The 25,576-nt window shown below is 41.3% G+C and overlaps 1 pseudogene; it reads right to left on the bottom strand.

Moving 5' to 3' along the window:
* Nucleotides 1-23,441: 23,441 nt before the first annotated feature.
* Nucleotides 23,442-23,929, bottom strand: LOC134478891 (T cell receptor alpha variable 9-2 pseudogene; annotated as a pseudogene).
* Nucleotides 23,930-25,576: the final 1,647 nt, after the last annotated feature.

Raw genomic sequence — 25,576 nt, 5'->3', positions numbered from 1 at the left:
TGCAGGCTGCAGGTGGCTGGGGATCACTGTGTGCTCACTGCACAAAGGTAGAGAGCAGAGTCACTGGGCCCCAGGTCTCTGATGTGAAGGGAAACATGCAGGCTGGCTATATTGAGGTGAGCTGTGAATCTGCCTTCTTGCTTGTCACCACTGGAGAAGATGGACATCAGGGCCTTGGGGCCTTTCCCAGAATGCTGTCTGTACCACCAGAAAGAATTAGAGGCACTATCACTGAAAGTGCAGTTGAGAGAGGCTGTGTCTCCCTCTGAGACAATGAGGGATTCTGGGCTCTGCTGAACCTTCTGCTGGCTGCTCACCCCTGTGAAGAAAAATAAAGGTCAGATAATCAAGAAAGGATGCAAATGGATTCAGAATGAATTGTCGATGGGCCTCCGGCCCCTAACTAGTGATGAAAACATCTGTGTTTCTACCATTAGCCTGGAGCAGACAACAATGTTACATCTCACACCTGGATCCAGAACAAATCTACAAACTTACAGTGTAGCTGGAGCCACAGGAGCACTAGTGAAACACTCAAGGATTTCATTCTCTCCTTTTTTCTCTTCACTGAGGATTCAGATTCTCAACCGTGAACTCATATAGTCATATACAAGTTTCCCCCTCTCCTACTTAGGAAGCAGGAAACGCAGCTTTGCTAGCATCAGGAAAGTGAGACTTCACCACTTAATCAGCACCAAGCCTTTCCTCCACCCTCTCTCTTCCCCTCCCTCCATGTTCAGCCTGCCCACCCCTCTTTCACCTTTCTCTCTTTGAAAATTTTGTTCAACACTGCCACCTTGTGGGGACAGGATAGTTACCAAGGAAAGACAAACAGTAAACTCTTCTTTTTTTTTTTTTTTTTTTAATTCTTATTAACTTGAGTATTTCTTATTTACATTTCGAGTGTTATTCCCTTTCCCGCTTTCCGGGCAAACATCCCCTAGTCCCCCTCCCCTTTTTTACGGGTGTTCCCCTCCCCGTCCTCCCCCCCATTGCCGCCCTCCCCCCAACAATCTAGTTCACTGGGGGTTCAGCCTTAGTAGGACCAAGGGCTTCCCCTTCCACTGGTGATCTTACTAGAATATAATATTCATTGCTACCTATGAGGTCAGAGTCCAGGGTCAGTCCATGTATAGTCTTTAGGTAGTGGCTTAGTCCCTGGAAGCTCTGGTTGCTTGGCATTGTTGTTCATAAGGGGTCTCGAGCCCCTTCAAGCTCTTCCAGTTCTTTCTCTGATTCCTTCAACGGGGGTCCCGTTCTCAGTTCAGTGGTTTGCTGCTGGCATTCGCCTCTGTATTTGCTGTATTCTGGCTGTGTCTCTCAGGAGCGATCTACAACTGGCTCCTGTCGGCCTGCACTTCTTTGCTTCATCCATCTTGTCTAATTGGGTGGCTGTATATGTACGGGCCACCTGTGGGGCAGGCTCTGAATGGGTGTTCCTTCTGTGTCTGTTTTAATCTTTGCCTCTCTATTCCCTGCCAAGGGTATTCTTGTTCCCCTTTTGAAGAAGGAGTGAAGCATTCACATTTCGATCATCTGTCTTGAGTTTCATGTGTTCTAGGCATCTAGGGTAATTCAAGCATTTGGGCTAATAGCCACTTATCAATGAGTGCATACCATGTGTGTTTTTCTGTGATTGGGTTACCTCACTCAGGATGATAGTTTCCAGTTCCAACCATTTGCCTACGAATTTCATAAAGGCATTGTTTTTGATAGCTGAGTAATATTCCATTGTGTAGATGTACCATATTTTATGTATCCATTCCTCTGTTGGAGGGCATCTGGGTTCTTTCCAGCTTCTGGCTATGATAAATAAGGCTGTTTTGAACATAGGGGAGCACGTGTCTTTGTTATATGTTGGGGCATCTTTTGGGTATATGCCCAAGAGAGGTATAGCTGGATCCTCAGGCACTTCAATGTCCAATTTTCTGAGGAACCTCCAGACTGATTTCCAGAATGGTTGTACCAGTCTGCAATCACACCAACAATGGAGGAGTGTTCCTCTTTCTCCACATCCTTGCCAGCATTTGCTGTGACCTGAGTTTTTTTTTTTTTTTTGTTTTTGTTTTTGTTTTTTTTTTTTTATTAACTAGAGTATTTCTTATATACATTTCGAGTGTTATTCCCTTTCCCGGTTTCCGGGCAAACATCCCCCTCCCCCATCCCCTTCCTTATGGGTGTTCCCCTCCCAACCCTCCCCCCATTGCCGCCCTCCCCCCATAGACTAGTTCACTGTGGGTTCAGTCTTAAAGGACCCAGGGCTTCCCCTTCCACTGGTGCTCTTACTAGGATATTCATTGCTACCTATGGGGTCAGGGTCCAGGGTCAGTCCATGTATAGTCTTTAGGTAGTGGCTTAGTCCCTGGAAGCTCTGGTTGCTTGGCATTGTTGTACTTTTGGGGTCTCGAGCCCCTTCAAGCTCTTCCAGTTCTTTCTCTGATTCCTTCAATAGGGGACCTATTCTCAGTTCAGTGGTTTGCTGCTGGCATTCGCCTCTGTATTTGCTGTATTCTGGCTGTGTCTCTCAGGAGCAATCTACATCCGGCTCCTGTCGGTCTGCACTTCTTTGCTTCATCCATCTTGTCTAATTGGGTGGCTGTATATGTATGGGCCACATGTGGGGCAGGCTCTGAATGGGTGTTCCTTCAGTCTCTGTTTTAATCTTTGCCTCTCCCTTCCCTGCCAAGGGTATTCTTTTTCCTCATTTAAAGAAGGAGTGAAGCATTCACATTTTGATCATCCGTCTTGAGTTTCGTTTGTTCTAGGGATCTAGGGTAATTCAAGCATTTGGGCTAATAGCCACTTATCAATGAGTGCATACCATGTATGTCTTTCTGTGATTGGGTTAGCTCACTCAGGATGATATTTTCCAGTTCCAACCATTTGCCTACGAATTTCATAAACTCGTTGTTTTTTATAGCTGAGTAATATTCCATTGTGTAGATGTACCACATTTTCTGTATCCATTCCTCTGTTGAAGGGCATCTGGGTTCTTTCCAGTTTCTGGCTATTATAAATAAGGCTGCGATGAACATAGTGGAGCACATGTCTCTTTTATATGTTGAGGCATCTTTTGGGTATATGCCCAAGAGAGGTATAGCTGGATCCTCAGACAGTTCAATGTCCAATTTTCTGAGGAACCTCCAGACTGATTTCCAGAATGGTTTTACCAGTCTGCAATCCCACCAACAATGGAGGAGTGTTCCTCTTTCTCCACATCCTCGCCAGCATCTACTGTCACCTGAGTTTTTGATCTTAGCCATTCTCACTGGTGTGAGGTGAAATCTCAGGGTTGTTTTGATTTGCATTTCCCTTATGACTAAAGATGTTGAACATTTCTTTAGGTGTTTGTCAGCCATTCGGCATTCCTCAGCTGTGAATTCTTTGTTTAGCTCTGAACCCCATTTTTTAATAGGGTTATTTGTTTCCCTGCGGTCTAACTTCTTGAGTTCTTTGTATATTTTGGATATAAGGCCTCTATCTGTTGTAGGATTGGTAAAGATCTTTTCACAATCTGTTGGTTGCCGTTTTGTCCTAACCACCGTGTCCTTTGCCTTACAAAAGCTTTGCAGTTTTATGAGATCCCATTTGTCGATTCTTGATCTTAGAGCATAAGCCATTGGTGTTTTGTTCAGGAAATTTTTTCCAGTGCCCATGTGTTCCAGATGCTTCCCTAGTTTTTCTTCTATTTTTTCTTCTATTAGTTTGAGTGTGTCTGGTTTGATGTGGAGGTCCTTGATCCACTTGGACTTAAGTTTTGTACAGGGTGATAAGCATGGATCGATCTGCATTCTTCTACATGTTGACTTCCAGTTGAACCAGCACCATTTGCTGAAAATGCTATCTTTTTTCCATTGGATGGTTTTGGCTCCTTTGTAAAAAATCAAGTGACCATAGGTGTGTGGGTTCATTTCTGGGTCTTCAATTCTATTCCATTGGTCTATCTGTCTGTCTCTGTACCAATACCATGCAGTTTTTATCACTATTGCTCTGTAATACTGCTTGAGTTCAGGGATAGTGATTCCCCCTGAAGTCCTTTTATTGTTGAGGATAGCTTTAGCTATCCTGGGTTTTTTGTTATTCCAGATGAATTTGCAAATTGTTCTGTCTAACTCTTTGAAGAATTGGATTGGTATTTTGATGGGGATTGCATTGAATCTGTAGATTGCTTTTGGTAAAATGGCCATTTTTACTATATTAATCCTGCCAATCCATGAGCATGGGAGATCTTTCCATCTTCTGAGGTCTTCTTCAATTTCTTTCTTCAGAGTCTTGAAGTTCTTATTGTACAAATCTTTTACTTGCTTGGTTAAAGTCACACCGAGGTACTTTATATTATTTGGGTCTATTATGAAGTGTGTCGTTTCCCTAATTTCTTTCTCGGCTTGTTTCTCTTTTGTATAGAGGAAGGCTACTGATTTATTTGAGTTAATTTTATACCCAGCCACTTTGCTGAAGTTGTTTATCAGCTTTAGTAGTTCTCTGGTGGAACTTTTGGGATCACTTAAATAAACTATCATGTCATCTGCAAATAGTGATATTTTGACCTCTTCTTTTCCGATCTGTATCCCCTTGACCTCCTTTTGTTGTCTGATTGCTCTGGCTAGAACTTCAAGAACTATATTGAATAAGTAGGGAGAGAGTGGGCAGCCTTGTCTAGTCCCTGATTTTAGTGGGATTGCTTCAAGTTTCTCACCATTTAGTTTAATGTTAGCAACTGGTTTGCTGTATATGGCTTTTACTATGTTTAGGTATGGGCCTTGAATTCCTATTCTTTCCAGGACTTTTATCATGAAGGGGTGTTGAATTTTGTCAAATGCTTTCTCAGCATCTAATGAAATGATCATGTGGTTCTGTTCTTTCAGTTTGTTTATATAATGGATCACGTTGATGGTTTTCCGTATATTAAACCATCCCTGCATGCCTGGGATGAAGCCTACTTGATCATGGTGGATGATTGTTTTGATGTGCTCTTGAATTCGGTTTGCCAGATTTTTATTGAGTATTTTTGCGTCAATATTCATAAGGGAAATTGGTCTGAAGTTCTCTTTCTTTGTTGTGTCTTTGTGTGGTTTAGGTATAAGAGTAATTGTGGCTTCATAGAAGGAATTCGGTAGGGCTCCATCTGTTTCAATTTTGTGGAATAGTTTGGATAATATTGGTATGAGGTCTTCTATGAAGGTTTGATAGAATTCTGCACTAAACCCGTCTGGACCTGGGCTCTTTTTGGTTGGGAGACCTTTAATGACTGCTTCTATTTCCTTAGGAGTTATGGGGTTGTTTAACTGGTTTATCTGTTCCTGATTTAACCTCGATACCTGGTATCTGTCTAGGAAATTGTCCATTTCCTGAAGATTTTCAAATTTTGTTGAATATAGGTTTTTATAGTAAGATCTGATGATTTTTTGAATTTCCTCCGAATCTGTAGTTATGTCTCCCTTTTCATTTCTGATTTTGTTAATTTGGACACACTCTCTGTGTCCTCTCGTTAGTCTGTCTAAGGGTTTATCTATCTTGTTGATTTTCTCAAAGAACCAACTTTTGGTTCTGTTGATTCTTTCTATGGTCCTTTTTGTTTCTACTTGGTTGATTTCAGCTCTGAGTTTGATTATTTCCTGCCTTCTCCTCCTCCTGGGTGTATTTGCTTCTTTTTGTTCTAGAGCTTTTAGGTGTGCTGTCAAGCTGCTGACATATGCTCTTTCCTGTTTCTTTCTGCAGGCACTCAGCGCTATGAGTTTTCCTCTTAGCACAGCTTTCATTGTGTCCCATAAGTTTGAGTATGTTGTATCTTCATTTTCATTAAATTCTAAAAAGTTTTTAATTTCTTTCTTTATTTCTTCCTTGACCAGGTTATCATTGAGTAGAGCATTGTTCAATTTCCACGTATATGTGGGCATTTTTCCCTTATTGTTATTGAAGACCAGTTTTAGGCCGTGGTGGTCCGATAGCACGCATGGGATTATTTCTATCTTTCTGTACCTGTTGAGGCCCGTTTTTTGACCAATTATATGGTCAATTTTGGAGAAAGTACCATGAGGAGCTGAGAAGAAGGTATATCCTTTTGCTTTAGGATAGAATGTGCTATAAATATCCGTTAAGTCCATTTGGCTCATGACTTCTCTTAGTCTGTCGACATCACTGTTTAATTTCTGTTTCCATGATCTGTCCATTGATGAGAGTGGGGTGTTGAAATCTCCCACTATTATTGTGTGAGGTGCAATGTGTGTTTTGAGCTTTAGTAAGGTTTCTTTTACGTATGTAAGTGCCCTTGTATTTGGGGCATAGATATTTAGGATTGAGAGTTCATCTTGGTGGATTTTTCCTTTGATGAATTTGAAGTGTCCTTCCTTATCTTTTTTGATGACTTTTAGTTGGAAATTGATTTTATTTGATATTAGAATGGCTACTCCAGTTTGCTTCTTCTGACCATTTGCTTGGAAAGTTGTTTTCCAGCCTTTCACTCTGAGGTAGTGTCTGTCTTTGTCTCTGAGGTGTGTCTCCTGTAGGTAGCAGAATGCTGGGTCCTCGTTGCGTATCCAGTTTGTTAATCTCTGTCTTTTTATTGGGGAGTTGAGGCCATTGATATTGAGAGATATTAAGGAATAGTGATTATTGTTTCCCTTTATATTCATATTTGGATGTGAGGTTATGTTTGTGTGCTTTCATTCTCTTTGTTTTGTTGCCAAGACGATTAGTTTCTTGCTTCTTCTAGGGTATAGCTTGCCTCCTTATGTTGGGCTTTACCATTTATTATCCTTTGTAGTGCTGGATTTGGAGAAAGATATTGTGTAAATTTGGTTTTGTCATGGAATATCTTGGTTTCTCCATCAATGTTAATTGAGAGTTTTGCTGGATACAGTAACCTGGGCTGGCATTTGTGTTCTCTTAGGGTCTGTATGACATCAGTCCAGGATCTTCTGGCCTTCATAGTTTCTGGCGAGAAGTCTGGTGTGATTCTGATAGGTCTCCCTTTATATGTTACTTGACCTTTTTCCCTTACTGCTTTTAATATTCTTTCTTTATTTTGTGCGTTTGGTGTTTTGACAATTATGTGACGGGAGGTGTTTCTTTTCTGGTCCAATCTATTTGGAGTTCTGTAGGCTTCTTGTATGCCTATGGGTATCTCTTTTTTTAGGTTAGGGAAGTTTTCTTCTATGATTTTGTTGAAGATATTTACTGGTCCTTTGAGCTGGGAGTCTTCACTCTCTTCTATACCTATTATCCTTAGGTTTGATCTCCTCATTGAGTCCTGGATTTCCTGTATGTTTTGGATCAGTAGCTTTTTCCGCTTTACATTATCTTTGACAGTTGAGTCAATGATTTCTATGGAATCTTCTGCTCCTGAGATTCTCTCTTCTATCTCTTGTATTCTGTTGGTGAAGCTTGTATCTACAGCTCCTTGTCTCTTCTTTTGGTTTTCTATATCCAGGGTTGTTTCCATGTGTTCTTTCTTGATTGCTTCTATTTCCATTTTTAATTCCTTCAACTGTTTGATTGTGTTTTCCTGGAATTCTTTCAGGGATTTTTGTGTCTCCTCTCTATGGGCTTCTACTTGTTTATTTATGTTTTCCTGGAATTCTTTCAGGGATTTTTGTGTCTCCTCTCTATGGGCTTCTACTTGTTTATTTATGTTTCCTGGAATTCTTTCAGGGATTTTTGCGATTCTTTCAGGCATTTTTGCGATTCCTCTCTGTAGGCTTCTACTTGTTCTCTAAGGGAGTTCTTCATGTCTTTCTTGAAGTCCTCCAGCATCATGATCAAAAATGATTTTGAAACTAGATCTTGCTTTTCTGGTGTGTTTGGATATTCCATGTTTGTTTTGATGGGAGAATTGGGCTCCGATGGTGCCATGTAGTCTTGGTTTCTGTTGCTTGGGTTCCTGCGCTTGCCTCTCGCCATCAGATTATCTCTAGTGTTACTTTGTTCTGCTATTTCTGACAGTGGCTAGACTGTCCTATAAGCCTGTGTGACAGGAGTGCTGTAGACCTGTTTTCCTCTCTTTCAGTCAGTTATGGGGACAGAGTGTTCTGCTTTCGGGCGTGTAGTTTTTCCTCTCTACAGGTCTTCAGCTGTTCCTGTGGGCCTGTGTCTTGAGTTCACCAGGCAGCTTTGTTGCAGCAGAAAATTTGGTCTTACCTGTGGTCCTGAGGCTCAAGTTCGCTCGTGGGGTGCTACCCACGGGCTCTCTGCAGCGGCAGCAACCAGGAAGACCTGTGCCGCCCCTTCCAGGAGCTTCAGTGCACCAGGGTTCCAGATGGTCTTTGGCTTTTTCCTCTGGCGTCTGAGATGTGTGTGCAGGGAGCAGTCTCTTCTGGTTTCCCAGGCTTGTCTGCCTCTCTGAAGGTTTAGCTCTCCCTCCCACGGGATTTGGGTGCAGAGAACTGTTTATCCAGTCTGTTTCTTTCAGGTTCCGGCGGTGTCTCAGGCAGGGGTCCTGCCGCTCCTGGGCCCTCCCCCACGGGAGCCCAGAGGCCTTATACAGTTTCCTCTTGGGCCAGGGATGTGGGCAGGGGTGAGCAGTGTTGGTGGTCTCTTCCGCTCTGCAGCCTCAGGAGTGCCCACCTGACCAGGCGGTTGGGTCTCTCTCTCACCGGGTCTGGGAGCAGAGAGCTGCTGCGGGCCGGGATCCGCGGGTGTGGGACTTCCGGTAAACACAGAACGTGCCCGGTCCTAGAGAAATTCTGCTTCCGTGTGTCCCAAGCTCACCAGGCAGCTTTCTTGCAGCAGAAAATTTGGTCTTACCTGTGGTCCCGAGGCTCAGGTTCGCTCGTGGGGTGCTGCCCAGGGGCTCTCTGCAGCAGCAGCAACCAGGAAGACCTGTCGTCAGCTGAGTTTTTGATCTTAGCCATTCTCACTGGTGTGAGGTGAAATCTCAGGTTGTTTTGATTTGCATTTCCCTTATGACTAAAGATGTTGAACATTTCTTAAGGTGTTTCTCAGCCATTCGGCACTCCTCAGCTGTGAAATCTTTGTTTAGCTCTGAACCCTATTTTTTAATAGGGTTATTTGTCTCCCTGCGGTCTAACTTCTTGAGTTCTTTATATATTTTGGATATAAGGCCTCTATCTGTTCTAGGATTGGTAAAGATCTTTTCCCAATCTGTTGGTTGCCGTTTTGTCCTAACCACAGTGTCCTTTGCCTTACAGAAGCTTTGCAGTTTTATGAGATCCCATTTGTCGATTCTTGATCTTAGAGCATAAGCCATTGGTGTTTTGTTCAGGAAATTTTTTCCAGTGCCCATGTGTTCCACATGCTTCCCTAGTTTTTCTTCTATTAGTTTGAGTGTATCTGGTTTGATGTGGAGGTCCTTGATCCACTTGGACTTAAGCTTTGTACAGGGTGATAAGCATGGATCGATCTGCATTCTTCTATATTTTGACCTCCAGTTGAACCAGCACCATTTGCTGAAAATGCTATCTTTTTTCCATTGAATGGTTTTGGCTCCTTTGTCAAAAATCAAGTGCCCATAGGTGTGTGGGTTCATTTCTGGGTCTTCAATTCTGTTCTATTGGTCTACCTGTCTGTCTCTGTACCAATACCACGCAGTTTTTATCACTATTGCTCTGTAATATTGCTTGAGTTCAGGGATAGTGATTCCCCCTGAAGTCCTTTTATTGTTGAGGATAGTTTTAGCTATCCTGGATTTTTTGTTATTCCAGATGAATTTGCAAATTGTTCTGTCTAACTCTCTGAAGAATTGGATTGGTATTTTGATGGGGATTGCATTGAATCTGTAGATCGCTTTTGGTAGAATGGCCATTTTTACTATATTAATCCTGCCAATCCATGAGCATGGGAGATCTTTCCATCTTCTGAGGTCTTCTTCAATTTCTTTCCTCAGAGGCTTGAAGATCTTATTGTACAGATCTTTTACTTGCTTGGTTAAAGTCACACCGAGGTACTTTATATTATTTGGGTCTATTATGAAGGGTGTCGTTTCCCTAATTTCTTTCTCGGCTTGTTTCTCTTTTGTGTAGAGGAAGGCTACTGATTTATTTGAGTTAATTTTATACCCAGCCACTTTGCTGAAGTTGTTTATCAGCCTTAGTAGTTCTCTGGTGGAACTTTTGGGATCACTTAAATAAACTATCATAGCATCTGCAAATAGTGATATTTTGACTTCTTCTTTTCCGATCTGTATCCCCTTGACCTCCTTTTGTTGTCTGATTGCTCTGGCTAGAACTTCAAGAACTATGTTCAATAAGTAGGCAGAGAGTGGGCAGCCTTGTCTAGTCCATGATTTTAGTGGGATTGCTTCAAGTTTCTCACCATTTAGTTTAATGTTAGCAACTGGTTTGCTGTATATGGCTTTTACTATGTTTAGGTATGGGCCTTGAATTCCTATTCTTTCCAGGACTTTTATCATGAAGGGGTGTTGAATTTTGTCAAATGCTTTCTCAGCGTCTAATGAAATGATCATGTGGTTTTGTTCTTTCAGTTTGCTTATATAATGGATCACGTTGATGGTTTTCCGTATATTAAACCATTCCTGCATGCCTGGGATGAAGCCTACTTGATCATGGTGGATGATTGTTTTGATGTGCTCTTGGATTCGGTTTGCGAGAATTTTATTGAGTATTTGTGCGTCGATATTCATAAGGGAAATTGGTCTGAAGTTCTCTTTCTTTGTTGTGTCTTTGTGTGGTTTAGGTATAAGAGTAATTATGGCTTCATAGAAGGAATTCGGTAGTGCTCCATCTGTTTCAATTTTGTGGAATAGTTTGGATAGTATTGGTATGAGATCTTCTATGAAGGTCTGATAGAATTCTGCACTAAACCCGTCTGCACCTGGGCTCTTTTTGGTTGGGAGACATTTAATGACTGCTTCTATTTCCTTAGGAGTTATGGGGTTGTTTAACTGGTTTATCTGTTCCTGATTTTACTTCGATACCTGGTATCTGTCTAGGAAATTGTCCATTTCCTGCAGATTTTCAAGTTTTGTTGAATATAGGTTTTTATAGTAAGATCTGATGATTTTTTGAATTTCCTCTGAATCTGTAGTTATGTCTCCCTTTTCATTTCTGATTTTGTTAATTTGGACACACTCTCTGGGTCCTCTCGTTAGTCTGGCTAAGGGTTTATCTATCTTGTTGATTTTCTCAAAGAACCAACTTTTGGTTCTGTTGATTCTTTCTATGGTCCTTTTTGTTTCTACTTGGTTGATTTCAGCTCTGAGTTTGATTATTTCCTGCCTTCTACTCCTCCTGGGTGTATTTGCTTCTTTTTGTTCTAGAGCTTTTAGGTGTGTTGTCAAGCTGGTGACATATGCTCTTTCCTGTTTCTTTCTGCAGGCACTCAGCGCTATGAGTTTTCTTCTTAGCACAGCTTTCATTGTGTCCCATAAGTTTGGGTATGTTGTACCTTTATTTTCATTAAATTCTAAATAGTCTTTAATTTCTTTCTTTATTTCTTCCTTGACCAGGTTATCATTGAGTGGAGCATTGTTCAATTTCCACGTTATGTGGGCATTCTTCCCTTATTGTTATTGAAGACCAGCCTTAGGCCGTGGTGATCTGATAGCACGCATGGGATTATTTCTATCTTTCTGTACCTGTTGAGGCCCGTTTTTTGACCAATTATATGGTCAATTTTGGAGAAAGTACCATGAGGAGCTGAGAAGAAGGTATATCCTTTTGCTTTAGGATAGAATATTCTATAAATATCTGTTAAGTCCATTTGGCTCATGACTTCTCTTAGTCTGTCTATGTCTCTGTTTAATTTCTGTTTCCATGATCTGTCCTTTGATGAGAGTGGGGTGTTGAAATCTCCCACTATTATTGTGTGAGGTGCAATGTATATTTTGAGCTTTAGTAAGGTTTCTTTTACATATGTAGATGCCCTTGTATTTGGGGCATAGATATTTAGGATTGAGAGTTCATCTTGGTGGATTTTTCCTTTGATGAATATGAAGTGTCCTTCCTTATCTTTTTTGATGACTTTTAGTTGAAAATTGATTTTATTTGATATTGGAATGGCTACTCCAGCTTGCTTCTTCCGACCATTTGCTTGGAAAGTTGTTTTCCAGCCTTTCACTCTGAGGTAATGTCTGTCTTTGTCTCTGAGGTGTGTTTCCTGTAGGCAGCAGAATGCAGGGTCCTCGTTGCGTATCCAGTTTGTTAATCTCTGTCTTTTTATTGGGGAGTTGAGACCATTGATGTTGAGAGATATTAAGGAATAGTGATTATTGCTTCCTGTTATATTCATATTTGGATGTGAGGTTATGTTTGTGTGCTTTTCTTCTCTTTGTTTTGTTGCCAAGACGATTAGTTTCTTGCTTCTTCTAGGGTATAGCTTGCCTCCTTATGTTGGGCTTTACCATTTATTATCCTTTGTAGTGCTGGATTTGGAGAAAGATATTGTGTAAATTTGGTTTTGTCATGGAATATCTTGGTTTCTCCATCAATGTTAATTGAGAGTTTTGCAGGATACAGTAACCTGGGCTGGCATTTGTGTTCTCTTAGGTTCTGTATGACATCTGTCCAGGATCTTCTGGCTTTCATAGTTTCTGGCGAGAAGTCTGGTGTGATTCTGATAGGTCTGCCTTTATGTTACTTGACCTTTTTCCCTTACTGCTTTTAATATTCTTTCTTTAATTTGTGCGTTTGGTGTTTTGACTATTATGTGACGGGAGGTGTTTCTTTTCTGGTCCAATCTATTTGGAGTTCAGTAGGCTTCTTGTATGCCTATTGGTGTCTCTTTTTTTAGGTTAGGGAAGTTTTCTTCTATGATTTTGTTGAAGATATTTACTGGTCCTTTGAGCTGGGAGTCTTCACTCTCTTCTATACCTATTATCCTTAGGTTTGATCTTCTCATTGAGTCCTGGATTTCCTTTATGTTTTGGACCAGTAGCTTTTTCCGCTTTACATTATCTTTGACAGTTGAGTCGATGATTTCTATGGAATCTTCTGCTCCTGAGATTCTCTCTTCTATCTCTTGTATTCTGTTGGTGAAGCTCGTATCTACAGCTCCTTGTCTCCTCTTTTCGTTTTCTATATCCAGGGTTGTTTCCATGTGTTCTTTCTTGATTGCTTCTATTTCCATTTTTAATTCCTTCAACTGTTTGATTGTGTTTTCCTGGAATTCTTTCAGGGATTTTTGTGTCTCCTCTCTATGGGCTTCTACTTGTTTGTTTTCCTGGAATTCTTTCAGGGATTTTTGCGATTCCTCTCTGTAGGCTTCTACTTGTTTATTAATGTTTTCCTGTGTTTCTCTAAGGGAGTTCTTCATGTCTTTCTTGAAGTCCTCCAGCATCATGATCAAATATGATTTTGAAACTAGATCTTGCTTTTCTGGTGTGTTTGGATATTCCGTGTTTGCTTTGGTGGGAGAATTGGGCTCCGATGATGCCATGTAGTCTTGGTTTCTGTTGCTTGGGTTCCTGTGCTTGCCTCTAGCCATCGGATTATCTCTAGTGTTACTTTGTTCTGCTATTTCTGACACTGGCTAGACTGTCCTATAAGCCTGTGTGTCAGGAGTGCTGTAGACCTGTTTTCCTGTTTTCTTTCAGCCAGTTATGGGGACAGAGTGTTCTGCTTTCGGGCGTGTAGTTTTTCCTATCTACAGGTCTTCAGCTGTTCCTGTGGGCCTGAGTCTTGAGTTCACCAGGCAGGTCACTCGCAGCAGAAAAGTTGGTCTTACCTGTGGTTCCGAGGCTCAAGTTTGCTCGTGGGGTGTTGCTTATGAGCTCTCCATGGCGGCAGCAACCAGGAAGATCTGCGCCGCCCTTTCCGGGAGTTTCCGTGCACCAGGATTTCAGATGGCATTTGGTGTTTTCCTCCGGCATCAGAGATGTGTGCAGAGTGCAGTCTCTTCTGGTTTCCCAGGCGTGTCTGCCTCTCTGAAGGTTTAGCTCTCCCTCCCACAGGATTTGGGTGCAGAGAACTGTTTATCCGGTCAGTCCCTTCAGGTTCTGGCGGTGTCTCAGACGCAGCAGACCTGCTGTTCCTGGGCCCTTCTCTCCGGGAACCCAGAGGCCATATACAGTTTCCTCTTGGGCCAGGGATGTGAGCAGGGGTGGGCAGTGTTGGTGGTCTCTTCCGCTCTGCAGCCTCAGGAGTGCCCACCTGACCAGGCGGTGAGGTCTCTCTCCCTCGGGGTTTGGGAGCAGAGAGCTGCTGCGGGCAGGGATCCGCGGGTTTGGGACTCCCGTTAACCACCGGAAGTGCCCGGTCCTAGAGGAATTTTGCCTCTGTGTGTCCTGAGTTCACCAGGCAGGTCGTTTGCAGCAGAAAAGTTGGTCTTACCTGTGGTCCCGAGGCTTAAGTTTGCTCGTGGGGTGCTGCCTATGAGCTCTCTGCGATGGTGGCAACCAGGAAGATCTGCACCGCCCTTTCCGGGAGCTTCCGTGCACCAGGGTTACAGATGGCGTTTGGTGTTTTCCTCTGGCATCAGAGATGTGTGCAGAGTGCAGTCTCTTCTGGTTTCCCAGGCGTGTCTGCCTCTCTGAAGGTTTAGCTCTCCCTCCCACGGGATTTGGGTGCAGAGAACTGTTTATCTGGTCACTCCCTTCAGGTTCCAGCGGTGTCTCAGATGTAGCGGACCTGCTGCTCCTGGGCCCCACAGTAAACTCTTCTAATGTAACCATTAAAAGGTAAAGTACTGGACAGTTCAACTGGACTATTGAAGAGACATTTGCTCCAAGTCAGAGTTGGGAGTGAGGTGAGTTTGTGTGTACACAATCAGCAGATGTCTCATTTCTCAGTAGTAATAAGTATTGCACACAGTCAGTCACTGATGTGCACTGAAAAATCACTATGAAACATCAGCCATGGAAATCTAAGACAGAGTCTTCTCTATAGCATAACTCTAACCCTTGTCACTCCCATTCAGATCAATCTTCAAGGCTTACAAATGTCTGCACAGACTCTAAACAGGGTCTGACACTTGGCCAGAGCCTAGAAAGGCCTGGAATTCTTCAATCCATTTGGAGCCAAGAGCACACTTGTGTGTAACAAACTGAACTTGAGTTGGTGGAGGAAAGATGGAGCTGTGTTGAACACCAAAACTCAAAATACAACCTAGGCAACTTGTTCATCTCTCTAACAGTTTTATTCTCTTTTCTTCAATAAAGTCTTGCTGAGTAGGTATTGATCTGTGAAAATTCTAGATCTCACTTCTTTCTTCTGCCCTCTTTCTGCCTGTCTGGATCTCCTCGATCTCTCCCCTTTCTTACTTCTCTCTCCTCTTCCCAATCCCTTTCACTTTATCTCACTCCATTTCTAACATAGTTGTCAAGCCATATATACCAGAGGAATAGGAATCCCAGAGCTGAATTAGGTCCACATGGAAACAAATCAAGAAATAACTGTCCTGCAGGACTCTGTGAGACTCCACAGCCTGTAGAGTGGGGGTAAGAAAGCAGTGTGGATCAACACAGTTAAGTAGCAGGTCTTGGTTCCTGCTTTGGTGACCTGATACTAAGAGTGTATTTTTAGGTATATTTAAGGAGGCCAATGTGATCAAAACTTCACAGGTGATAATTAACTTATCCTGTGTATACAATAAAGCATCATAAATCTACTTGAGGCACAAAGTAAGCTAAGTAAAGATTGGACCTGACGTCATTGGAATCTTCTGTAAAGATGGATTCAGTAGACTGAGAAAAACAAGCTTATGATAATGGTGTGGAGCTGGGCAAGGAAGTGAGGTGCAAAGATTACCAGGCTCTGAACCACTTCTGCTCCCAGACTTCTGGGCACATAACAGATTATGTGTTCCTTCATTGAAGAAACAACCCTCTGGGATTCACATTCAATGTTCCCCCATAGATATCTGTGAGCAATAGAAATTCTGTGCCTCCAAAACTGTCCCATGTTGAGCTTTGAGAGCTTACAGATACTGGTGTCTAATCCTGCTCAAGAGCCATGTACTCAGAATCTACAAAACATGGTTTGATCAGACCTTCCATTATCACCAACAAGTAGAAAGGGAAAAGAATGAAGGAAAGATGTCCATACTCAAATGGTTTACTTCAAGAGTATATTATCCATGACAATAATAACAATGTTCATTTCTCAGGAAATGTCAACCCTAAACAATGGGATAATCAGGGCACATGTTCAACCCAGAGCAGATTAAGGCTTGGGAGGCTGATACAAGAGGATGTGAGTTTAAGGCATTCCTTAGAATTAAGGGGGGCCTTGTGTCTAACAAACTCAATAGAGGGGGTTAGAACAATGAAAATAACAAATACCATGCCCTTGGGAAATTTTCAAAAAGGAGCAGGAAACAACTTGAAGCAGTCTTTGTAAAATATACACCTCGGTTGGAAGATGCTGCAATTAAGGTCACAGTCCAAAATGTCTGTATGAGCTCCCTAATCTCACAGAAAAGGGAGGACTCCCTTTCTCAAAGGGTTTCCTCTTCTCTGCTTGATCTTATCTGGAGAGTGACTCTAAGAACAGACACCTGACCTTATCTACAGGATGACTCTGCACAAAGCTTCTGACAAGCACTACAGGTTTTAGCACTCAACCCTTCCTCTCTTATGATAATTAGGTACTGTCTTGTGACCAATCAGCCTCTCCCCCAAAAGATATCCTTGGAGGAAAGTCATGTTATATGGCCAGATTACAGTTTCAGCTTCCTCTCTCCCAGTAGGAACCTACCCAGCAGATTTATAGAATTCCATTGGTAAAATGAAGCATCTCTGCCATAGCCAGTAGTGTATATCCACTGTGGAAATCAGAACCCACTCCCCAAGATCTACATAGCCTTTGTTCATCTGGAATAAGGTTGAGCTGTCTCTCAGAGGCAGACACAAAAGTCAATCCCTCAGTATTCACACTGTCCAAATCCTGGCCTGGCCTGTCGAGCCCTAGGCCCCATTCCCTGTGGGAAAACAGCCACTGAGGTTGGGGGAGAGGAAGGGTCACACACTTCCCAGGAAGAGATATGCCATACAACGAGATAAACTGTTTTCTCAAGAGAGCAGGAGAAGAACTAGTTAGAGATACACAGCACTTTCCTTTGCCACAGTGAACCTGAAACAAAACATCATGGTGTGGATACTAAGGAGGGGGATCAATATGTAAAATTGTGGGAGTCACAAAGTAATCACAGAGTCAGATCATTTTAGTGTTTTACTGATATGAACAGCCACCATGACCAATACAACTCTTATAAGGAAAACTTTTAATTGGAGCTGGCTTACAGGCTCAGAGGTTCAGTCCACTATCATTGTGGTAGGAGCATGGCAGTGTCCAGGCAGGCAGCTTCAGGAGGAGCTGAGTTCTACATCCTCATCTGAAGGCCACTAGGAAAAGACTAACTTCAAGGCAGCTAGGATGAGGGTCTTAAAGCTCACACCAACAATGACACACTTCCTCCAACAAGACTACACCTATTCCATTAAGGCCACACCTCCTAATAGTGCCACTCCCTGGGAGAAGCATATTCAAACCACCACACTCATGAAATCCTAAATTACTAAAGTTTAACCTTCTGAAAGAAACTCAGAATCCTAATATTATGTGCTGAAAACACAGTAGGGGAGAGAAGACTCCCCTTGGTGTAGCTTCATGCAGAAGTGAAAACAAGAGTTTCAATAATATCCACAGATGTAAAATATGCCATACTGCAAAGGTATAATTTATGAGAGATCTGTGACCTGACAACAAGCAGGAACTGGAGAATGGGGCCTTCCACTCACTAGATAATTCATTGAAGGTATCATAAGAGATCTTCTGTAGAAAAGTCTTAGTGTTCATATCCAACCTCTAGGCCCACACTAGATCTTATACACCAACACAGCCTGCCAACAATGCGTGATATTTTCTGCACCCTCCCCAGTCCTCAGATCTATCCCATATCCACAACCAAGGACCCAATATAGACTGCTGAGTCCCAGTTGTGTCTTACTCAACCTCTGAGTTTGTCCAGGTGGCAAATCCTGTGTACTAGCTCAGCCTACTCTGTCATCACAAGACATCAATGAAAGATATCTACATGTCCAAGTCCAATCAAAAAAACAAAAAAGAAAAGCAATATGACAGGTCAAGCTATGATGTTCTCCATCATCCCAAACCCAGAATTACCTAGTTGAACCTTGTAACATAGAACTTAAAAGAACCATCACAAAATTCATTAAACAATCCAAAGAGTTTAAAGGTGACACAAGCACACAGATCCATGAATTTAAAGAAAATTATTTTAAAAGAAATAAATGTTTGGGTGATGCTCAAAAACAAAACATAAACCTAAAAGAAATGAGAGACAAAATGCAGGAGTTTAAAACCAAATTCAACAAGAGATAGAAAAGTTGAAGACAACTCAAGCTGAAGTAAAGATGAAATTAAAAGGCAAGAAATAAGAGCAAGAAATAAGGAAAACATTTTTGAAACATGAGAAAGGAACATGCAGGAACTGTAGGACACCAGAAAAACGCTAAATGTTGATAAATCTTGAGAGGAAGCTGGACAGTTAAAAGTGCCATCTGCTCTTCCAGAGGACCTGGGCTCAATTCCCGGTCAGCTGTAACTACATTTTTAGAGGAGCTGACATCATCTCCTGCCTCTTCAGGTATCAGACACAAGGTCTGCATAGGCACACATGTAGGTGAAACACACATACACACAAAATTATAAGAATAAGAATAAAAGAATAAGAATAGTGACAACAGTGATGATGAAAATGATGGTGATGATGATGATAAAATATGAAAATTCATATCTCCAAACCAAAGGCCTAGACAAAGAAGAAGAATCCAGGACAATGGCATAAAATGGATCTTCAAAAAGATCATGGAAGAAAACTTCCTGAAACAAAGAAAAGATACATTCATATAGATACTACAGGCACACAAACAGCAAATAAATATCACAAAAGAAATTCCCCACAAAATATCATAGTTAAAACATTAAACATACAGAGCTAAGAAAAGGTATTAAAAGCTGCAAAAGGAAAAACACAAGTTATACATAAAGGAAAACCCATCCTAAGAGCACACGATTTCTAAACGGAAACTTTAAAAGTCATTAGAGACTAGAGCAATGTATGCCAAGTTCTAAAAGTCTATACAAGTCAACCTAGACAACAGGACCCAGCAAAACTATCTGCTGTGGGTGAAGGAGAAAGAGAAAGTATCCATGCTACAAACAGCCTAAAAGAACTCATGTCCATGAGACCATCCACACAGATATTAGAAGGAAGACTAAAGGCTGAAGAGCTGATTAAATGTGGCCAAGAAACTAAAGAAAGAAAACAAATGAAGTGATAATTACTGAAGCACAAAGCATGACTAAGACTGCAAACAGTAAAAATACAACAAAATGAGTGAACTCGATACACACCCTTCACTAATGACAGAGACCCAGAAAGGCACACGCCTCATGTTCTCTCTGATCTGTTATTCCTAACTCAGATCTTCAGATGTGAACTATAAACTAAAGTAACTACACACACCAGTAAAGTAAAAACGGACCAAGTGAGAGGAGCTCCAGGAGGGAAATAGCAGGAAATAAAGGATATGAAGAAGGAGATAGACAAGATGAGGAGGAGGGAGATTTAACTGCGGACGGAAAGGGATGTGAACACAGAAGCAGAGGGAGGAGAAACAGAATAAATGATATTTGTAAATTCTGAATGAACTGTATTATTTTCTGTTCTCCTAAAATTACATGTACACAGAGAGAGAGACACACACATAAACACGCAATCTTACACTAAGTTGTACTGATAACCCCCACAAAAACACACACACACACACACACACACACACACGACCTATAAAATATTTAACAAAACTCCAGTTGGGGCACTTCTTGCCATCTACACATGTGGGTCTTATTTCTGCAGCTTCTAAGCGTGTTAAGATGCTACTATAAGATCTCTCCAGCTTTTCTTTTCTTATGTAGGCACTTGGTGCTATGAACATGCCCTTAGAACCATATTCTTTGGGTCAAATCAATCTGGGTATGTTGAGTTTCATTTTCCTTCAATTGCAGAAAGTTTTTTCTTTCTTTCCTAATCACTGTATTGGCCCATTTTTCATGTAGTAATTTGTTCTTCAGTTCCCATGAGTTGGCAAGCTTTCTGTTGTTTCTGCTGGTAGTAGTGTCCACGGTACTGAAAAAAGGGATGGAGGTTGTCATTTCAATTTTCTTATACATGTTGAGACTTGCATTGTGTCTGAGTATGTGGTCAATTCTGAAGAGAATTACTTGAGGTTCTGAAAAGACCTGTATTTCGGTGAAATGGTCCCTAGTTAGGTACATTTGGTTTATGATGTCAGCTGGCTCCAAAATTTTTCTCTAGAGTGTTTGTCCTGATGATGTGTCTACTGGTGAAAGTGAAGTACTAAAGCCTCCCGTTATCAGTGTGTGAAGGCCAATACATGATTTAAACTGTAGTAGTTTCTTTTATGAACCTGTGTGCCCTTCTTTGTGGTGCATAGATGGTAAGAATCGCAATGTCCTTTGGTGGATTTTCCTTTTATGAGTATATATCTCTGCTGAGTAGTTTTGGTTTCATATCTATTTAGTCAGATATTAAAATGGCTATAGCAGCTTACTTCTTTGGTCCATTTGCTTGGAATATATTTTTCCATCCTTTTACCCTTAGGGGATGTCTACCCTTGATGTTAATGTGTGTTAGGCAGTAGAATGGGTCCTATTTTTTTAACCCTTTAACTAGTGTGTCTTTTTATTGAGGAATTGAAACCATTTGATATTGAGAGTTATAAATGAGCAGTGTTTGTCGGTTCCGTTTTTGTTTGGTGGTGGGTTTCTTTCCCCTTTCTTTTGATTTGCTGATCTGACACTATTTATTCATATGTTTAATGAAGTGACGTTATCCTCTTCAAGTTGAAGTTTTCCTTTTAGCAACATCTGTAGAGCTGGATTTGTAGATAGATTATGTTTAATTTGGTTTTTCATTGAATGCTTTTCTCCATCTATAGAGATTGAAACTTTTGCTGAATGTAGTAGTCAGGGTGGCTTCTGAGGTCTCTTAGAATTTTTAAAATATTTAAAATTTTTTAAAACATTGGTCCAGGATCTTTTTTGTTTATAGAGTCCACTGAGAAGTCAGGTGTAATAACATGCCTGCCTTATATGTTATTCCTTTTATATGTCTTTTTCCCTTGTGCCTCTAAATATTCCTTCCTTGTTCTGTACATTAAGTATTCTATTATTATATAATTATGTAATATGTTATAAACTATAAATATAATAAATTATATGTATTATATAATTATATAATCAGAAGTTATTTTCTGTCTGTTTATTCCTTGTACTTTGATAGGTAACCCTGTTGGGGGTTACAGATTTTAGTTATGAGATGTCGATTTTTTTTTCTATACTGTTGACCTGGCCTGCTTCTCCTTCTTCTATTCATACTGTTCAACCTGGGTTTCTTCTCTTTCTTCTATTTCTCCTGTTTATATATTTGGTCTTTTCTAAGTATCCTAGATTTCCTTGATGGTTTGTGCCTGGACATTTTTAAATTTTCTGGGACCAAGGTATCCATGTGTTCAGTGGCCAAGATTCCTTCTTCCATCTTGTATACTCTCTTGGTAAGATTTGACTCTGAGTTTTCTATTTGAGTTCCTAATTGTTATATTTCCAGTTTCTCCTCAGTTTCTGTTTTCTTTACTGATTCTACTCCGGCTTTCACATCCAGAACTATTTTCTTCATTTCATGCCATTGTTTGTATTTTTATAAATTTCATTAAGGAGTTTATTCAATTTCTCTTGCAAGACCTCTACATATTTATAAAGACTCTTCTGAAGTCCTTGTCTTGGCTTCAATTATGTTGCATGTCTCAGAGTCTACTGTAGAATTCTGGGTTTTAATGTAGACATATTATCCTGACATTTTTTTTACTGGACATTATTTTATTTACATTTCAAGTGTTATCCCCTTTCCTGGTTTCCTGTCTATAAACACCCTATCCAATCCCCCATTAACCTTCTTCTATGAGACTGTTCCCCCACCCAACCACCCACCCCTTCTGATCTTCCACCTCTCTGCCCTGGCATTCCTCTACACTGGGGGTTCCAGCTTTGGCAGGACCAAGGGCTTCTCCGCCCATCAGTGCCTAACAAGGCCCTCCTCTGCTACGTTTACAGCTAGAGCCATGGGTCTGTCCATGTGTATTCTTTCGATGGTGGTTTAGTCCCTGGGAGCTCTGGTTAGTTGGTATAGTTGTTCTTATGGGATTGCAAACCCCTTCAGCTCCTTCAATCCTTTCTCTAACTCCCCGAATGGCGACCCCATCCTCAGACCAATGGTTGGCTGCCAGAATCTGCCTCTGTATTTGTCATGCTGTAGCAGAGCCTCTCAGGAGACAACTATATCAGGCTCCTGTCAGCATGCACTTTTGGCATCAGCAATATTGTCTGGGTTTGGTGGCTGTATATGGGCTGGCACACTAGGTGGGGCAGGCTCTGAATGGCCTTTCCTTCAGTCTCTTCTCCAAATGTTGTCTCAATATTTCCTCCTGTGAAATTTTTGTTCCCCCTTCTAAGAAGAACTGAACCATCCACATTTTGGTCATCCTTCTTGAGCTTCATGTGGTCTGAGATTGTATCTTGGGTAATCCGATTTTGGATTAATATCCACTCATCAGTGAGTGCACAGCCGGTGTGCTTTTTTGTGATTGGGTTACCTCACTCAGGATGAAATTTTCTAGCTCCATCATTTGCCAATATATTTCATGAAATCATTGTTTTTAATAACTGAGTAGAATTCCTTTGTGTAAATATACCACATTTTCTGTATCCATTATTCTATTGAAGGACATCTGAGTTCTTTCCAGCTTCTGGCTATTATAAATAAGGAGGCTATTAACATAGTGGAGCACGTGTCCTTGTCATGTGTTGGAGCATCTTTTGGGTATATGCCCAGGAGTGATATAGCTGGATTCTCAGGTAGTCCAATTTTCTGAGGACCTCATGTCCGTCAAGTGTTTCATGAGGTAGAGGCACACATTTCGGTGTGAGAGAAGCTAGCTGGAAAAAATTTTCTACTGCTCCTCAGTACAGACATACAGAGAGAATCATGCCATAACCTCATATTTCTTTTTAGAAATTTTGAGATATGCAAGTCACTAGCCCTCAGATAATCTTCCATAGTATCAGCTGGATATTATCTAAATACCACCATTCCTGGCATATTAACCCTCTATGTCAGGCTGGAGGTGACAAGCAATGTGAAAATAATGACTTGCATATGGAGGTAAAGACAACTGATCTTGTCAATGTTTCCATGGCTTTACTATGAAATCACTGTGTCCCTGTATGAAGAAACATTGCTCTCCTATGGTTTTCGTTTCCTGTATAAAAATCCAGCACTACTGTCATCTACTTTCTGCTCTGCTCTGACCATTTGTATGATTTTTTTTTTCATCAACCAGAGAAATACTACGGAACACAGCACAGACTGTGGGGGAAACAGGGTGATCTAAAATGTAGGTGATCAGAAGTCAGGCTTCCTTTTGCCTCTCAGAGTTTGTGCTCAGCTCCCTCTGTGGTTTCTGCCACTGTGTCACTCAGAGCACAGTAGTACACGGCCGAGTCTGACGCTTGCACTGAGGCTTTCTGCAAGTGGAAGGACGTGTTCCTTTTATCATACGTAGCTTCAAAACCTCTGCTGCTTCCCTTGTTATTGGGTGTTGTGACTTTCAAAAGGAACTGTGGACCTTTTCCAGGATATCAGACATACCAGAAAAGAGTCGGGTACCCCGTAGCTGAATAAGTACAGTTTATAAGTAGGAAGTCATCTTCTGAGAGGATCACTTGACCTTCTTTTTGGGTCACTGAGTCTCCGTAGGTCCTTCCTGGAAGAAGAAGAGATTATGTCACATTAAGGGCAAATTTCATAGATAGTTAAATATATTCTGACATCACAGAAGAAAAAGTACAAATTTTAAGTCACTGCACTTACCAAGCATGAATAGCATCACAGTCACTAAAACTGGTGAAGAGTTCATCTTCCGTGTCACCAGAGTGATACTCTCAACTCTTCATACCAAGAAATGATAAAAATGACACCAAATGATGAATTATGAAGCTTATAATTCACACAGATAATGATCTTGTCTTAGGGAACTCCACCCCCTGGTGGACAGAGACTAAACTAGGGTCTATTGCACATGGTGCAGAAGTCAGAAATGTGCTCCAGTACTCAATATCATTTGTAAGGCACTTGTCAGACCTCAAAGGTCCCTTATCAATCTGAAGAGCATAAACAGTGGCCATTAACGTATTGACTGCTGTCATTCTTGGGATTCTACCCGACGTGAAAGTGTTGTAGTAGAGTAACTGATGGTTTTTCTGCTTTGGTCTTTTCCACATGGCAAATTGAATGACAAAAAGTAGGTTTCTACCCATTTATTTTCACTAATCTAAATACATAGTAAGGTGCTATGTGGGTCTGGCTCAGACTTGAGAGAACTTGTTTTTGCAGAGGGCCCAAGTTCAATTCCTAGTACCCAAACAACGGTTCACAATCATCTGTAACTCCAGTATCAGGCAAACTGATTCCCTCTTTTGACCTTCGTTGGCACCAGGTACATACACAGTACATAAACACAAATGCAGGCAAGACATTCATGCACATAAAACGGGATAAAGAAGGTTTTAAACTTTTCTCAAAAATACTACTAAATTAAGGAATTTTTTTCCATTTTTATTAAATTGGGTATTTCTGATTTACATTTCAAATGTTATTCCCTTTCCCAGTTTCCTGTCCATAAGCCCCCATCCCTGCCTGCTCCCCCATATAGGTGTTCCCCTCCCCATCCACCCCTCATTATCACCCCTCAATAATCCCCTACACTGGGGGTTCAGTCTTGGCAGGACCAAGGGCTTCCCCTTCCACTGGTGCCCCAACAAGGCTATTCACTGCTACATATGCAGTTGGAGCCATGGGTCAGTCCATGTATGGTCTTTGTGTAGTGGTTTAGTCCCTGGAAGCTCTGGTTGGTTGGCATTGTTGTTCATATGGGGTCTCAAGCCCCTTCAGCTCTTTCAGTCTTTTCTCTAATTCCTCCAATGGGGGTCCCATTCTCAGTTTAGAGGTTTGCTTCAAAATTAAGTAATTACAAATTGGCCCTATGGAATGTGCAATTATTACAGTCTGCTCTGTTTACTGTCTAAAATTTTCAAACTGGTTCATTCTGCCCATTTACTTGGTACATCATTAGTGTCTTGAAACAATGCTTGAAGATTAACTGCACAGACATCCACAACAAAGGAAGCAGTTGTGACTGGCATGAAAGGCTCACATGTTGTATCATATTCTCCATCAAAGGTACAATATGACTTTTTCTTAGCACGTTTCTGTAAATATCATTGTGACCAGTGGTCTCTGTAGAGAAACACAAAGCTGACTATTATTTGGGACTGGTCAGACATGTGTGACTCTTTCCTGAGGACCTGCAGAGAGCATCCCCAGCCGCCAGCTCATATACCTGTCTCCAGAAAAGCTACTTCTTTCAGGTTTCGAAGCTTCCACTCATGAGTCTGGCTTTCATGGCTGCCATGTCTCTGTGAGAGCTCCTTCTATCTATCTTTAATTTGGTCTTAGTCATTTTTCCTCACTGACAGAATTTGCCTTCTCACAAAGCTATCCTGTC

The sequence above is a fragment of the Rattus norvegicus genome, chromosome 15 (genome assembly GCF_021556685.1).
Source record: "Rattus norvegicus strain SHRSP/BbbUtx chromosome 15, alternate assembly SHRSP_T2T, whole genome shotgun sequence".
Lineage (NCBI taxonomy): Eukaryota > Metazoa > Chordata > Mammalia > Rodentia > Muridae > Rattus > Rattus norvegicus.
Note: the sequence above shows the minus strand (reverse complement) of the source record. Positions and strands in the feature narration are given on the sequence as shown.